A 15,175-nucleotide genomic window follows, 5' to 3' on the forward strand; every position below is an offset into this window, starting at 1 on the left:
ATTCTACGGCCACACCTCCCTGAACGCACCACACCTCGTCTGATCTCGGAAGCTAATCAGGGTCTGGCCTGTTTCGTACCTGGATGGGAGACCACATGGGAATACCGAGTGCTGTAGGCTTTTTTGCCTCCCGCTCCGCCTTGACATTTAGTGGCCCGCGGCCGAGGCCGCCTCCGCCCCCGCTGAGCACCGCTGCAGGCCTCACCTCCTCACGTCCCTCCCAACACAGCGCGCCGGAGGGATCGCTCCCCGCCGAGCTGGCTGGACATGCGGCCAGAATGCGGCCCTGGAAGGCAGCCGCCACCCCAGCCGCTCCCGTGGTGGCTGGCCCGGACCCAGACTCCGCCGCAGGCCGGGGTGCCGTCCGTGCGGCCCGCGAGGCCCTCGACCTGCACTTGGCCGCCCCCACCGGAGCCCAGCCGCGCCGCAGCCCCCTGTCTGCCCGTGTGTCTCTCCACAGCTCCCTCCGGAAAAAGCCCCCCCCTCCGCCGTTTCGCCACGGCCGGGGGCGGGAGCGGGGGCGGGGGCCGGGGCCGCTTCTCCGGGCCTGCCGGCCACCAGGGCCGGGGTCCTGTGCTCGGCGGGCGGCGTGGGGGCAAGGGGGGGCCTTGCTGGGGCTAAGGGGCCGTGCCCACTCCATGGTGGCTCCCAGTGGCTTCGGGCCAGCTGCTGCCCGGCCGGAGGGCCGGCCCGGCCGTGGCCGGGCTGCGCCTAACTCCGCGTGGGCGGGCAGGGGGGGATGCCCAAGGGACCGCGGCCGCCGGGCCCTGAAGCCTCCGGGGCCGCGTCCCTGTGAGCGTCGAGCGGGATCTGCGGCGGGGCGCCAAGCGCCGACGGGCCTGGAGCGTCCCGCCCGCCCTGGGCTGCGAGGTGGCCCACCACTCCGCCACCCCCGGGTCCCCGAGGCCTCCTGTCGCCTGCCTGGGCGGGCGGCAGGGCCCTGCCGGAGAGGGCTGGCCGCCGGCATGGCGGTAAGGCGCAGGCGCCAGCGAAGCTGGGCCTCAAGAGGCACCGCGCGGGCCCCTCCTGCGTCTACGGCCATACCACCCTGAACGCGCCCGATCTCGTCTGATCTCGGAAGCTAAGCAGGGTCGGGCCTGGTTAGTACTTGGATGGGAGACCGCCTGGGAATACCGGGTGCTGTAGGCTTTTTGCCTCCCGCTCCGCCTTCTCCTTTAGTCGCCCGCCGCCTCCGCCCCCGCCCCCGACCCCGCCCCCGCCGGGCACCGCTGCAGGCCCCACCTCCTCCGGCCCCTCCCACCACAGCGCGCCAGAGGGGGCGCTCTCCGCCTGCCTGGCCGGCCAGGCGGCCAGAAGGCGGCCCTGGAAGGCAGCCGCATCCCAGCCGCTCCCGGGGTGGCTGGCCTGAACCCAGACTCCGCCTCAGGCCCGGGTGCCGGCCGTGCGGCCCGCGAGCCCCTTGACCTGCACCTGGCCGCCCCCACTAGCGCCCAGCCCCGGCGCAGCCACCTATCTGCTGGTGTGTCTCTCCACAGCTCCCTCCGGAAAAAGCCCCCCCTCCGCCGTTTCGCCACGGCCGAGTGCGGGAGCGGGGTCGTGGGCCAGGACTCGTTCTCCGAACCGGCCGACCACTAGGCACCGGGAACAGTGCTCGGCAGTTGGTGTGGATGCAAGTGTGGCCTTGCTGGCTGTAATGGGCCATGCCAACACAATGGTGGCTCCCAGTGGATTCGGGGCAACTGCCGTCGGGCAGGAGGGCCGGCCCGGCCACGGCTATGTTGTGCCTAGCACTGCGTGAGTGGACAGGGTTGGTAATGCCCGAGGGACCTAGGGCCAAGGGACATTAAGCCTCCGGGGCCACGTCCTTGTGAGCATCAAGCGGGACCTGGGGCGGAGCGCCAAGCACCTACGGGCCTGGAGGATCCCGCCTGACCTGAGCTGCGAGGTCGCCCTTGACTATGCAACCCCTGGGTCCCTGAGGCCTCCTGTCGCCAGCCTGGACGGGCGGCAGGGCCTTGCTGAAGAGGGCTGACCGCCGAGCAGGGAGCAAGTCGCCAGCACCAGCGAAGCAAAGCCTCAAGAGGCACCCCGTGGCCCCGGCTGCCCTCTAAGGCCATACCACCCTGAACGCGCCCCATCTCGTCTGATCTCGGAAGCTAAGCAGGGTCGGGCCTGGTTAGTACTTGGATGGGAGACCGCCTGGGAATACCGGGTGCTGTAGGCTTCTTGCCTCCCGCTCCGCCTTCTCCTTTAGTCGCCCGCCGCCTCCGCCCCCGCCCCCGCCCCCGCCGGGCAGCGCTGCAGGCCCCACCTCCTCCGGCCCCTCCCACCACAGCGCGCCAGAGGGGGCGCTCCGCGCCGGCCTGGCCGGCCAGGCGGCCAGAAGGCGGCCCTGGAAGGCAGCCGCCACCCCAGCCGCTCCCGTGGTGGCTGGCCCGGACCCAGACTCCGCCGCAGGCCGGGGTGCCGTCCGTGCGGCCCACGAAGCCCTCGACCTGCACTTGGCCGCCCCCACCGGAGCCCAGCCGCGCCGCAGCCCCCTGTCTGCCCGTGTGTATCTCCACAGCTCCCTCCGGAAAAAGCCCACGCTCCGCCGTTTCGCCACGGCCGGGGGCGGGAGCGGGGGCGGGGGCTGGGACCGGTTCGCTGGGCTGGCTAGACACCAGGCGCCGGGTCCTGTGCTCGGCGGGTGGCGTGGGGGCAAGGGTGGCCTTGCTGGGGCTAAGGGGCCGTGCCGGCTCAATGGTGGCTCCCAGTGGGTTAAGGGCCGACTGCCGTCGGGCAGGAGGGCCGGCCAGGCCGTGGCTGGGCTGCGCCTAGCACTGTGTGGATTGACAGGGTGGGGAATGCACAAGGGACCGAGGGCCACAGGCCCTTAAGCCTCCGGGGCCAAGTCCTGTGAGCGTTGAGCGGCTCTGGGGCGGAGGGCCAAGCGCCTACAGGCCTGGAGGGTCCCGCCTGACCTGAGCTGCGAAGTCGCCCACAACTCCACCACCCCCGGGCCCTCGAGGCCTCCTGTCGCTTGCCTGGGCGGACGGCAGGGCCGCGCCGGAGAGGGTTGGCTGCCGGGCTGGCGGTGAGTCGCCAGCACCAGCGAAGCTAAGCCTCAAGAGGCACACCGTGGCCCCCGCTGCATTCTACGGCCACACCTCCCTGAACGCACCACACCTCGTCTGATCTCGGAAGCTAATCAGGGTCTGGCCTGTTTCGTACCTGGATGGGAGACCACATGGGAATACCGAGTGCTGTAGGCTTTTTTGCCTCCCGCTCCGCCTTGACATTTAGTGGCCCGCGGCCGAGGCCGCCTCCGCCCCCGCTGAGCACCGCTGCAGGCCTCACCTCCTCACGTCCCTCCCAACACAGCGCGCCGGAGGGATCGCTCCCCGCCGAGCTGGCTGGACATGCGGCCAGAATGCGGCCCTGGAAGGCAGCCGCCACCCCAGCCGCTCCCGTGGTGGCTGGCCCGGACCCAGACTCCGCCGCAGGCCGGGGTGCCGTCCGTGCGGCCCGCGAGGCCCTCGACCTGCACTTGGCCGCCCCCACCGGAGCCCAGCCGCGCCGCAGCCCCCTGTCTGCCCGTGTGTCTCTCCACAGCTCCCTCCGGAAAAAGCCCCCCCCTCCGCCGTTTCGCCACGGCCGGGGGCGGGAGCGGGGGCGGGGGCCGGGGCCGCTTCTCCAGGCCTGCCGGCCACCAGGGCCGGGGTCCTGTGCTCGGCGGGCGGCGTGGGGGCAAGGGGGGGCCTTGCTGGGGCTAAGGGGCCGTGCCCACTCCATGGTGGCTCCCAGTGGCTTCGGGCCAGCTGCTGCCCGGCCGGAGGGCCGGCCCGGCCGTGGCCGGGCTGCGCCTAACTCCGCGTGGGCGGGCAGGGGGGGATGCCCAAGGGACCGCGGCCGCCGGGCCCTGAAGCCTCCGGGGCCGCGTCCCTGTGAGCGTCGAGCGGGATCTGCGGCGGGGCGCCAAGCGCCGACGGGCCTGGAGCGTCCCGCCCGCCCTGGGCTGCGAGGTGGCCCACCACTCCGCCACCCCCGGGTCCCCGAGGCCTCCTGTCGCCTGCCTGGGCGGGCGGCAGGGCCCTGCCGGAGAGGGCTGGCCGCCGGCATGGCGGTAAGGCGCAGGCGCCAGCGAAGCTGGGCCTCAAGAGGCACCGCGCGGGCCCCTCCTGCGTCTACGGCCATACCACCCTGAACGCGCCCGATCTCGTCTGATCTCGGAAGCTAAGCAGGGTCGGGCCTGGTTAGTACTTGGATGGGAGACCGCCTGGGAATACCGGGTGCTGTAGGCTTTTTGCCTCCCGCTCCGCCTTCTCCTTTAGTCGCCCGCCGCCTCCGCCCCCGCCCCCGCCCCCGCCCCCGCCGGGCACCGCTGCAGGCCCCACCTCCTCCGGCCCCTCCCACCACAGCGCGCCAGAGGGGGCGCTCTCCGCCTGCCTGGCCGGCCAGGCGGCCAGAAGGCGGCCCTGGAAGGCAGCCGCATCCCAGCCGCTCCCGGGGTGGCTGGCCTGAACCCAGACTCCGCCTCAGGCCCGGGTGCCGGCCGTGCGGCCCGCGAGCCCCTTGACCTGCACCTGGCCGCCCCCACTAGCGCCCAGCCCCGGCGCAGCCACCTATCTGCCGGTGTGTCTCTCCACAGCTCCCTCCGGAAAAAGCCCCCCCTCCGCCGTTTCGCCACGGCCGAGTGCGGGAGCGGGGTCGTGGGCCAGGACTCGTTCTCCGAACCGGCCGACCACTAGGCACCGGGAACAGTGCTCGGCAGTTGGCGTGGATGCAAGTGTGGCCTTGCTGGCTGTAATGGGCCATGCCAACACAATGGTGGCTCCCAGTGGATTCGGGGCAACTGCCGTCGGGCAGGAGGGCCGGCCCGGCCACGGCTAGGTTGTGCCTAGCACTGCGTGAGTGGACAGGGTTGGTAATGCCCGAGGGACCTAGGGCCAAGGGACATTAAGCCTCCGGGGCCACGTCCTTGTGAGCATCAAGCGGGACCTGGGGCGGAGCGCCAAGCACCTACGGGCCTGGAGGATCCCGCCTGACCTGAGCTGCGAGGTCGCCCTTGACTATGCAACCCCTGGGTCCCTGAGGCCTCCTGTCGCCAGCCTGGGCGGGCGGCAGGGCCTTGCTGAAGAGGGCTGACCGCCGAGCAGGGAGCAAGTCGCCAGCACCAGCGAAGCAAAGCCTCAAGAGGCACCCCGTGGCCCCGGCTGCCCTCTAAGGCCATACCACCCTGAACGTGCCCCATCTCGTCTGATCGCGGAAGCTAAGCAGGGTCGGGCCTGGTTAGTACTTGGATGGGAGACCGCCTGGGAATACCGGGTGCTGTAGGCTTTTTGCCTCCCGCTCCGCCTTCTCCTTTAGTCGCCCGCCGCCTCCGCCGCCGCCCCCGCCCCCGCCGAGCAGCGCTGCAGGCCCCACCTCCTCCGGCCCCTCCCACCACAGCGCGCCAGAGGGGGCGCTCCGCGCCGGCCTGGCCGGCCAGGCGGCCAGAAGGCGGCCCTGGAAGGCAGCCGCCACCCCAGCCGCTCCCGTGGTGGCTGGCCCGGACCCAGACTCCGCCGCAGGCCGGGGTGCCGTCCGTGCGGCCCACGAAGCCCTCGACCTGCACTTGGCCGCCCCCACCGGAGCCCAGCCGCGCCGCAGCCCCCTGTCTGCCCGTGTGTATCTCCACAGCTCCCTCCGGAAAAAGCCCACCCTCCGCCGTTTCGCCACGGCCGGGGGCGGGAGCGGGAGCGGGGGCGGGGGCTGGGACCGGTTCGCTGGGCTGGCTAGACACCAGGCGCCGGGTCCTGTGCTCGGCGGGTGGCGTGGGGGCAAGGGTGGCCTTGCTGGGGCTAAGGGGCCGTGCCGGCTCAATGGTGGCTCCCAGTGGGTTAAGGGCCGACTGCCGTCGGGCAGGAGGGCCGGCCAGGCCGTGGCTGGGCTGCGCCTAGCACTGTGTGGATTGACAGGGTGGGGAATGCACAAGGGACCGAGGGCCACAGGCCCTTAAGCCTCCGGGGCCAAGTCCTGTGAGCGTTGAGCGGCTCTGGGGCGGAGGGCCAAGCGCCTACAGGCCTGGAGGGTCCCGCCTGACCTGAGCTGCGAAGTCGCCCACAACTCCACCACCCCCGGGCCCTCGAGGCCTCCTGTCGCTTGCCTGGGCGGACGGCAGGGCCGCGCCGGAGAGGGTTGGCTGCCGGGCTGGCGGTGAGTCGCCAGCACCAGCGAAGCTAAGCCTCAAGAGGCACACCGTGGCCCCCGCTGCATTCTACGGCCACACCTCCCTGAACGCACCACACCTCGTCTGATCTCGGAAGCTAATCAGGGTCTGGCCTGTTTCGTACCTGGATGGGAGACCACATGGGAATACCGAGTGCTGTAGGCTTTTTTGCCTCCCGCTCTGCCTTGACATTTAGTGGCCCGCGGCCGAGGCCGCCTCCGCCCCCGCTGAGCACCGCTGCAGGCCTCACCTCCTCACGTCCCTCCCAACACAGCGCGCCGGAGGGATCGCTCCCCGCCGAGCTGGCTGGACATGCGGCCAGAATGCGGCCCTGGAAGGCAGCCGCCACCCCAGCCGCTCCCGTGGTGGCTGGCCCGGACCCAGACTCCGCCGCAGGCCGGGGTGCCGTCCGTGCGGCCCGCGAGGCCCTCGACCTGCACTTGGCCGCCCCCACCGGAGCCCAGCCGCGCCGCAGCCCCCTGTCTGCCCGTGTGTCTCTCCACAGCTCCCTCCGGAAAAAGCCCCCCCCTCCGCCGTTTCGCCACGGCCGGGGGCGGGAGCGGGGGCGGGGGCCGGGGCCGCTTCTCCGGGCCTGCCGGCCACCAGGGCCGGGGTCCTGTGCTCGGCGGGCGGCGTGGGGGCAAGGGGGGGCCTTGCTGGGGCTAAGGGGCCGTGCCCACTCCATGGTGGCTCCCAGTGGCTTCGGGCCAGCTGCTGCCCGGCCGGAGGGCCGGCCCGGCCGTGGCCGGGCTGCGCCTAACTCCGCGTGGGCGGGCAGGGGGGGATGCCCAAGGGACCGCGGCCGCCGGGCCCTGAAGCCTCCGGGGCCGCGTCCCTGTGAGCGTCGAGCGGGATCTGCGGCGGGGCGCCAAGCGCCGACGGGCCTGGAGCGTCCCGCCCGCCCTGGGCTGCGAGGTGGCCCACCACTCCGCCACCCCCGGGTCCCCGAGGCCTCCTGTCGCCTGCCTGGGCGGGCGGCAGGGCCCTGCCGGAGAGGGCTGGCCGCCGGCATGGCGGTAAGGCGCAGGCGCCAGCGAAGCTGGGCCTCAAGAGGCACCGCGCGGGCCCCTCCTGCGTCTACGGCCATACCACCCTGAACGCGCCCGATCTCGTCTGATCTCGGAAGCTAAGCAGGGTCGGGCCTGGTTAGTACTTGGATGGGAGACCGCCTGGGAATACCGGGTGCTGTAGGCTTTTTGCCTCCCGCTCCGCCTTCTCCTTTAGTCGCCCGCCGCCTCCGCCCCCGCCCCCGACCCCGCCCCCGCCGGGCACCGCTGCAGGCCCCACCTCCTCCGGCCCCTCCCACCACAGCGCGCCAGAGGGGGCGCTCTCCGCCTGCCTGGCCGGCCAGGCGGCCAGAAGGCGGCCCTGGAAGGCAGCCGCATCCCAGCCGCTCCCGGGGTGGCTGGCCTGAACCCAGACTCCGCCTCAGGCCCGGGTGCCGGCCGTGCGGCCCGCGAGCCCCTTGACCTGCACCTGGCCGCCCCCACTAGCGCCCAGCCCCGGCGCAGCCACCTATCTGCCGGTGTGTCTCTCCACAGCTCCCTCCGGAAAAAGCCCCCCCTCCGCCGTTTCGCCACGGCCGAGTGCGGGAGCGGGGTCGTGGGCCAGGACTCGTTCTCCGAACCGGCCGACCACTAGGCACCGGGAACAGTGCTCGGCAGTTGGCGTGGATGCAAGTGTGGCCTTGCTGGCTGTAATGGGCCATGCCAACACAATGGTGGCTCCCAGTGGATTCGGGGCAACTGCCGTCGGGCAGGAGGGCCGGCCCGGCCACGGCTAGGTTGTGCCTAGCACTGCGTGAGTGGACAGGGTTGGTAATGCCCGAGGGACCTAGGGCCAAGGGACATTAAGCCTCCGGGGCCACGTCCTTGTGAGCATCAAGCGGGACCTGGGGCGGAGCGCCAAGCACCTACGGGCCTGGAGGATCCCGCCTGACCTGAGCTGCGAGGTCGCCCTTGACTATGCAACCCCTGGGTCCCTGAGGCCTCCTGTCGCCAGCCTGGGCGGGCGGCAGGGCCTTGCTGAAGAGGGCTGACCGCCGAGCAGGGAGCAAGTCGCCAGCACCAGCGAAGCAAAGCCTCAAGAGGCACCCCGTGGCCCCGGCTGCCCTCTAAGGCCATACCACCCTGAACGTGCCCCATCTCGTCTGATCGCGGAAGCTAAGCAGGGTCGGGCCTGGTTAGTACTTGGATGGGAGACCGCCTGGGAATACCGGGTGCTGTAGGCTTTTTGCCTCCCGCTCCGCCTTCTCCTTTAGTCGCCCGCCGCCTCCGCCGCCGCCCCCGCCCCCGCCGAGCAGCGCTGCAGGCCCCACCTCCTCCGGCCCCTCCCACCACAGCGCGCCAGAGGGGGCGCTCCGCGCCGGCCTGGCCGGCCAGGCGGCCAGAAGGCGGCCCTGGAAGGCAGCCGCCACCCCAGCCGCTCCCGTGGTGGCTGGCCCGGACCCAGACTCCGCCGCAGGCCGGGGTGCCGTCCGTGCGGCCCACGAAGCCCTCGACCTGCACTTGGCCGCCCCCACCGGAGCCCAGCCGCGCCGCAGCCCCCTGTCTGCCCGTGTGTATCTCCACAGCTCCCTCCGGAAAAAGCCCACCCTCCGCCGTTTCGCCACGGCCGGGGGCGGGAGCGGGAGCGGGGGCGGGGGCTGGGACCGGTTCGCTGGGCTGGCTAGACACCAGGCGCCGGGTCCTGTGCTCGGCGGGTGGCGTGGGGGCAAGGGTGGCCTTGCTGGGGCTAAGGGGCCGTGCCGGCTCAATGGTGGCTCCCAGTGGGTTAAGGGCCGACTGCCGTCGGGCAGGAGGGCCGGCCAGGCCGTGGCTGGGCTGCGCCTAGCACTGTGTGGATTGACAGGGTGGGGAATGCACAAGGGACCGAGGGCCACAGGCCCTTAAGCCTCCGGGGCCAAGTCCTGTGAGCGTTGAGCGGCTCTGGGGCGGAGGGCCAAGCGCCTACAGGCCTGGAGGGTCCCGCCTGACCTGAGCTGCGAAGTCGCCCACAACTCCACCACCCCCGGGCCCTCGAGGCCTCCTGTCGCTTGCCTGGGCGGACGGCAGGGCCGCGCCGGAGAGGGTTGGCTGCCGGGCTGGCGGTGAGTCGCCAGCACCAGCGAAGCTAAGCCTCAAGAGGCACACCGTGGCCCCCGCTGCATTCTACGGCCACACCTCCCTGAACGCACCACACCTCGTCTGATCTCGGAAGCTAATCAGGGTCTGGCCTGTTTCGTACCTGGATGGGAGACCACATGGGAATACCGAGTGCTGTAGGCTTTTTTGCCTCCCGCTCCGCCTTGACATTTAGTGGCCCGCGGCCGAGGCCGCCTCCGCCCCCGCTGAGCACCGCTGCAGGCCTCACCTCCTCACGTCCCTCCCAACACAGCGCGCCGGAGGGATCGCTCCCCGCCGAGCTGGCTGGACATGCGGCCAGAATGCGGCCCTGGAAGGCAGCCGCCACCCCAGCCGCTCCCGTGGTGGCTGGCCCGGACCCAGACTCCGCCGCAGGCCGGGGTGCCGTCCGTGCGGCCCGCGAGGCCCTCGACCTGCACTTGGCCGCCCCCACCGGAGCCCAGCCGCGCCGCAGCCCCCTGTCTGCCCGTGTGTCTCTCCACAGCTCCCTCCGGAAAAAGCCCCCCCCTCCGCCGTTTCGCCACGGCCGGGGGCGGGAGCGGGGGCGGGGGCCGGGGCCGCTTCTCCGGGCCTGCCGGCCACCAGGGCCGGGGTCCTGTGCTCGGCGGGCGGCGTGGGGGCAAGGGGGGGCCTTGCTGGGGCTAAGGGGCCGTGCCCACTCCATGGTGGCTCCCAGTGGCTTCGGGCCAGCTGCTGCCCGGCCGGAGGGCCGGCCCGGCCGTGGCCGGGCTGCGCCTAACTCCGCGTGGGCGGGCAGGGGGGGATGCCCAAGGGACCGCGGCCGCCGGGCCCTGAAGCCTCCGGGGCCGCGTCCCTGTGAGCGTCGAGCGGGATCTGCGGCGGGGCGCCAAGCGCCGACGGGCCTGGAGCGTCCCGCCCGCCCTGGGCTGCGAGGTGGCCCACCACTCCGCCACCCCCGGGTCCCCGAGGCCTCCTGTCGCCTGCCTGGGCGGGCGGCAGGGCCCTGCCGGAGAGGGCTGGCCGCCGGCATGGCGGTAAGGCGCAGGCGCCAGCGAAGCTGGGCCTCAAGAGGCACCGCGCGGGCCCCTCCTGCGTCTACGGCCATACCACCCTGAACGCGCCCGATCTCGTCTGATCTCGGAAGCTAAGCAGGGTCGGGCCTGGTTAGTACTTGGATGGGAGACCGCCTGGGAATACCGGGTGCTGTAGGCTTTTTGCCTCCCGCTCCGCCTTCTCCTTTAGTCGCCCGCCGCCTCCGCCCCCGCCCCCGCCCCCGCCCCCGCCGGGCACCGCTGCAGGCCCCACCTCCTCCGGCCCCTCCCACCACAGCGCGCCAGAGGGGGCGCTCTCCGCCTGCCTGGCCGGCCAGGCGGCCAGAAGGCGGCCCTGGAAGGCAGCCGCATCCCAGCCGCTCCCGGGGTGGCTGGCCTGAACCCAGACTCCGCCTCAGGCCCGGGTGCCGGCCGTGCGGCCCGCGAGCCCCTTGACCTGCACCTGGCCGCCCCCACTAGCGCCCAGCCCCGGCGCAGCCACCTATCTGCCGGTGTGTCTCTCCACAGCTCCCTCCGGAAAAAGCCCCCCCTCCGCCGTTTCGCCACGGCCGAGTGCGGGAGCGGGGTCGTGGGCCAGGACTCGTTCTCCGAACCGGCCGACCACTAGGCACCGGGAACAGTGCTCGGCAGTTGGCGTGGATGCAAGTGTGGCCTTGCTGGCTGTAATGGGCCATGCCAACACAATGGTGGCTCCCAGTGGATTCGGGGCAACTGCCGTCGGGCAGGAGGGCCGGCCCGGCCACGGCTAGGTTGTGCCTAGCACTGCGTGAGTGGACAGGGTTGGTAATGCCCGAGGGACCTAGGGCCAAGGGACATTAAGCCTCCGGGGCCACGTCCTTGTGAGCATCAAGCGGGACCTGGGGCGGAGCGCCAAGCACCTACGGGCCTGGAGGATCCCGCCTGACCTGAGCTGCGAGGTCGCCCTTGACTATGCAACCCCTGGGTCCCTGAGGCCTCCTGTCGCCAGCCTGGGCGGGCGGCAGGGCCTTGCTGAAGAGGGCTGACCGCCGAGCAGGGAGCAAGTCGCCAGCACCAGCGAAGCAAAGCCTCAAGAGGCACCCCGTGGCCCCGGCTGCCCTCTAAGGCCATACCACCCTGAACGTGCCCCATCTCGTCTGATCGCGGAAGCTAAGCAGGGTCGGGCCTGGTTAGTACTTGGATGGGAGACCGCCTGGGAATACCGGGTGCTGTAGGCTTTTTGCCTCCCGCTCCGCCTTCTCCTTTAGTCGCCCGCCGCCTCCGCCGCCGCCCCCGCCCCCGCCGAGCAGCGCTGCAGGCCCCACCTCCTCCGGCCCCTCCCACCACAGCGCGCCAGAGGGGGCGCTCCGCGCCGGCCTGGCCGGCCAGGCGGCCAGAAGGCGGCCCTGGAAGGCAGCCGCCACCCCAGCCGCTCCCGTGGTGGCTGGCCCGGACCCAGACTCCGCCGCAGGCCGGGGTGCCGTCCGTGCGGCCCACGAAGCCCTCGACCTGCACTTGGCCGCCCCCACCGGAGCCCAGCCGCGCCGCAGCCCCCTGTCTGCCCGTGTGTATCTCCACAGCTCCCTCCGGAAAAAGCCCACCCTCCGCCGTTTCGCCACGGCCGGGGGCGGGAGCGGGAGCGGGGGCGGGGGCTGGGACCGGTTCGCTGGGCTGGCTAGACACCAGGCGCCGGGTCCTGTGCTCGGCGGGTGGCGTGGGGGCAAGGGTGGCCTTGCTGGGGCTAAGGGGCCGTGCCGGCTCAATGGTGGCTCCCAGTGGGTTAAGGGCCGACTGCCGTCGGGCAGGAGGGCCGGCCAGGCCGTGGCTGGGCTGCGCCTAGCACTGTGTGGATTGACAGGGTGGGGAATGCACAAGGGACCGAGGGCCACAGGCCCTTAAGCCTCCGGGGCCAAGTCCTGTGAGCGTTGAGCGGCTCTGGGGCGGAGGGCCAAGCGCCTACAGGCCTGGAGGGTCCCGCCTGACCTGAGCTGCGAAGTCGCCCACAACTCCACCACCCCCGGGCCCTCGAGGCCTCCTGTCGCTTGCCTGGGCGGACGGCAGGGCCGCGCCGGAGAGGGTTGGCTGCCGGGCTGGCGGTGAGTCGCCAGCACCAGCGAAGCTAAGCCTCAAGAGGCACACCGTGGCCCCCGCTGCATTCTACGGCCACACCTCCCTGAACGCACCACACCTCGTCTGATCTCGGAAGCTAATCAGGGTCTGGCCTGTTTCGTACCTGGATGGGAGACCACATGGGAATACCGAGTGCTGTAGGCTTTTTTGCCTCCCGCTCCGCCTTGACATTTAGTGGCCCGCGGCCGAGGCCGCCTCCGCCCCCGCTGAGCACCGCTGCAGGCCTCACCTCCTCACGTCCCTCCCAACACAGCGCGCCGGAGGGATCGCTCCCCGCCGAGCTGGCTGGACATGCGGCCAGAATGCGGCCCTGGAAGGCAGCCGCCACCCCAGCCGCTCCCGTGGTGGCTGGCCCGGACCCAGACTCCGCCGCAGGCCGGGGTGCCGTCCGTGCGGCCCGCGAGGCCCTCGACCTGCACTTGGCCGCCCCCACCGGAGCCCAGCCGCGCCGCAGCCCCCTGTCTGCCCGTGTGTCTCTCCACAGCTCCCTCCGGAAAAAGCCCCCCCCTCCGCCGTTTCGCCACGGCCGGGGGCGGGAGCGGGGGCGGGGGCCGGGGCCGCTTCTCCGGGCCTGCCGGCCACCAGGGCCGGGGTCCTGTGCTCGGCGGGCGGCGTGGGGGCAAGGGGGGGCCTTGCTGGGGCTAAGGGGCCGTGCCCACTCCATGGTGGCTCCCAGTGGCTTCGGGCCAGCTGCTGCCCGGCCGGAGGGCCGGCCCGGCCGTGGCCGGGCTGCGCCTAACTCCGCGTGGGCGGGCAGGGGGGGATGCCCAAGGGACCGCGGCCGCCGGGCCCTGAAGCCTCCGGGGCCGCGTCCCTGTGAGCGTCGAGCGGGATCTGCGGCGGGGCGCCAAGCGCCGACGGGCCTGGAGCGTCCCGCCCGCCCTGGGCTGCGAGGTGGCCCACCACTCCGCCACCCCCGGGTCCCCGAGGCCTCCTGTCGCCTGCCTGGGCGGGCGGCAGGGCCCTGCCGGAGAGGGCTGGCCGCCGGCATGGCGGTAAGGCGCAGGCGCCAGCGAAGCTGGGCCTCAAGAGGCACCGCGCGGGCCCCTCCTGCGTCTACGGCCATACCACCCTGAACGCGCCCGATCTCGTCTGATCTCGGAAGCTAAGCAGGGTCGGGCCTGGTTAGTACTTGGATGGGAGACCGCCTGGGAATACCGGGTGCTGTAGGCTTTTTGCCTCCCGCTCCGCCTTCTCCTTTAGTCGCCCGCCGCCTCCGCCCCCGCCCCCGCCCCCGCCCCCGCCGGGCACCGCTGCAGGCCCCACCTCCTCCGGCCCCTCCCACCACAGCGCGCCAGAGGGGGCGCTCTCCGCCTGCCTGGCCGGCCAGGCGGCCAGAAGGCGGCCCTGGAAGGCAGCCGCATCCCAGCCGCTCCCGGGGTGGCTGGCCTGAACCCAGACTCCGCCTCAGGCCCGGGTGCCGGCCGTGCGGCCCGCGAGCCCCTTGACCTGCACCTGGCCGCCCCCACTAGCGCCCAGCCCCGGCGCAGCCACCTATCTGCCGGTGTGTCTCTCCACAGCTCCCTCCGGAAAAAGCCCCCCCTCCGCCGTTTCGCCACGGCCGAGTGCGGGAGCGGGGTCGTGGGCCAGGACTCGTTCTCCGAACCGGCCGACCACTAGGCACCGGGAACAGTGCTCGGCAGTTGGCGTGGATGCAAGTGTGGCCTTGCTGGCTGTAATGGGCCATGCCAACACAATGGTGGCTCCCAGTGGATTCGGGGCAACTGCCGTCGGGCAGGAGGGCCGGCCCGGCCACGGCTAGGTTGTGCCTAGCACTGCGTGAGTGGACAGGGTTGGTAATGCCCGAGGGACCTAGGGCCAAGGGACATTAAGCCTCCGGGGCCACGTCCTTGTGAGCATCAAGCGGGACCTGGGGCGGAGCGCCAAGCACCTACGGGCCTGGAGGATCCCGCCTGACCTGAGCTGCGAGGTCGCCCTTGACTATGCAACCCCTGGGTCCCTGAGGCCTCCTGTCGCCAGCCTGGGCGGGCGGCAGGGCCTTGCTGAAGAGGGCTGACCGCCGAGCAGGGAGCAAGTCGCCAGCACCAGCGAAGCAAAGCCTCAAGAGGCACCCCGTGGCCCCGGCTGCCCTCTAAGGCCATACCACCCTGAACGTGCCCCATCTCGTCTGATCGCGGAAGCTAAGCAGGGTCGGGCCTGGTTAGTACTTGGATGGGAGACCGCCTGGGAATACCGGGTGCTGTAGGCTTTTTGCCTCCCGCTCCGCCTTCTCCTTTAGTCGCCCGCCGCCTCCGCCGCCGCCCCCGCCCCCGCCGAGCAGCGCTGCAGGCCCCACCTCCTCCGGCCCCTCCCACCACAGCGCGCCAGAGGGGGCGCTCCGCGCCGGCCTGGCCGGCCAGGCGGCCAGAAGGCGGCCCTGGAAGGCAGCCGCCACCCCAGCCGCTCCCGTGGTGGCTGGCCCGGACCCAGACTCCGCCGCAGGCCGGGGTGCCGTCCGTGCGGCCCACGAAGCCCTCGACCTGCACTTGGCCGCCCCCACCGGAGCCCAGCCGCGCCGCAGCCCCCTGTCTGCCCGTGTGTATCTCCACAGCTCCCTCCGGAAAAAGCCCACCCTCCGCCGTTTCGCCACGGCCGGGGGCGGGAGCGGGAGCGGGGGCGGGGGCTGGGACCGGTTCGCTGGGCTGGCTAGACACCAGGCGCCGGGTCCTGTGCTCGGCGGGTGGCGTGGGGGCAAGGGTGGCCTTGCTGGGGCTAAGGGGCCGTGCCGGCTCAATGGTGGCTCCCAGTGGGTTAAGGGCCGACTGCCGTCGGGCAGGAGGGCCGGCCAGGCCGTGGCTGGG

The 15,175-nt window shown here is 72.6% G+C and overlaps 6 non-coding genes and 9 pseudogenes across 6 annotated transcripts; all 15 read left to right on the plus strand.

Moving 5' to 3' along the window:
- Window position 1: 1 nt before the first annotated feature.
- On the plus strand, window positions 2–120 carry LOC133083188 (5S ribosomal RNA; annotated as a pseudogene).
- Window positions 121–1,030: 910 nt separating this feature from the next.
- LOC133083106 (5S ribosomal RNA) lies at window positions 1,031–1,149 on the plus strand. Its single transcript, XR_009699169.1, has one exon. It is a non-coding gene; the product is annotated as a 5S ribosomal RNA (ribosomal RNA).
- A 917-nt stretch (window positions 1,150–2,066) lies between these two features.
- Window positions 2,067–2,185, plus strand: LOC133083103 (5S ribosomal RNA). Its single transcript, XR_009699166.1, has one exon. It is a non-coding gene; the product is annotated as a 5S ribosomal RNA (ribosomal RNA).
- A 911-nt stretch (window positions 2,186–3,096) lies between these two features.
- On the plus strand, window positions 3,097–3,215 carry LOC133083189 (5S ribosomal RNA; annotated as a pseudogene).
- Window positions 3,216–4,125: 910 nt separating this feature from the next.
- On the plus strand, window positions 4,126–4,244 carry LOC133083117 (5S ribosomal RNA). The gene has a single exon (XR_009699175.1). It is a non-coding gene; the product is annotated as a 5S ribosomal RNA (ribosomal RNA).
- Window positions 4,245–5,161: 917 nt separating this feature from the next.
- LOC133083135 (5S ribosomal RNA) lies at window positions 5,162–5,280 on the plus strand (annotated as a pseudogene).
- A 917-nt stretch (window positions 5,281–6,197) lies between these two features.
- Window positions 6,198–6,316, plus strand: LOC133083190 (5S ribosomal RNA; annotated as a pseudogene).
- A 910-nt stretch (window positions 6,317–7,226) lies between these two features.
- Window positions 7,227–7,345, plus strand: LOC133083129 (5S ribosomal RNA). The gene has a single exon (XR_009699176.1). It is a non-coding gene; the product is annotated as a 5S ribosomal RNA (ribosomal RNA).
- Window positions 7,346–8,262: 917 nt separating this feature from the next.
- LOC133083136 (5S ribosomal RNA) lies at window positions 8,263–8,381 on the plus strand (annotated as a pseudogene).
- Window positions 8,382–9,298: 917 nt separating this feature from the next.
- LOC133083191 (5S ribosomal RNA) lies at window positions 9,299–9,417 on the plus strand (annotated as a pseudogene).
- A 910-nt stretch (window positions 9,418–10,327) lies between these two features.
- LOC133083140 (5S ribosomal RNA) lies at window positions 10,328–10,446 on the plus strand. The gene has a single exon (XR_009699177.1). It is a non-coding gene; the product is annotated as a 5S ribosomal RNA (ribosomal RNA).
- Window positions 10,447–11,363: 917 nt separating this feature from the next.
- LOC133083137 (5S ribosomal RNA) lies at window positions 11,364–11,482 on the plus strand (annotated as a pseudogene).
- A 917-nt stretch (window positions 11,483–12,399) lies between these two features.
- LOC133083192 (5S ribosomal RNA) lies at window positions 12,400–12,518 on the plus strand (annotated as a pseudogene).
- A 910-nt stretch (window positions 12,519–13,428) lies between these two features.
- LOC133083152 (5S ribosomal RNA) lies at window positions 13,429–13,547 on the plus strand. Its single transcript, XR_009699178.1, has one exon. It is a non-coding gene; the product is annotated as a 5S ribosomal RNA (ribosomal RNA).
- A 917-nt stretch (window positions 13,548–14,464) lies between these two features.
- LOC133083138 (5S ribosomal RNA) lies at window positions 14,465–14,583 on the plus strand (annotated as a pseudogene).
- The last annotated feature ends 592 nt before the right edge of the window (window positions 14,584–15,175 follow it).

Source organism: Eubalaena glacialis, unplaced genomic scaffold, assembly GCF_028564815.1.
Source record: "Eubalaena glacialis isolate mEubGla1 unplaced genomic scaffold, mEubGla1.1.hap2.+ XY scaffold_248_1, whole genome shotgun sequence".
Classification (NCBI taxonomy): Eukaryota; Metazoa; Chordata; class Mammalia; order Artiodactyla; family Balaenidae; genus Eubalaena; species Eubalaena glacialis.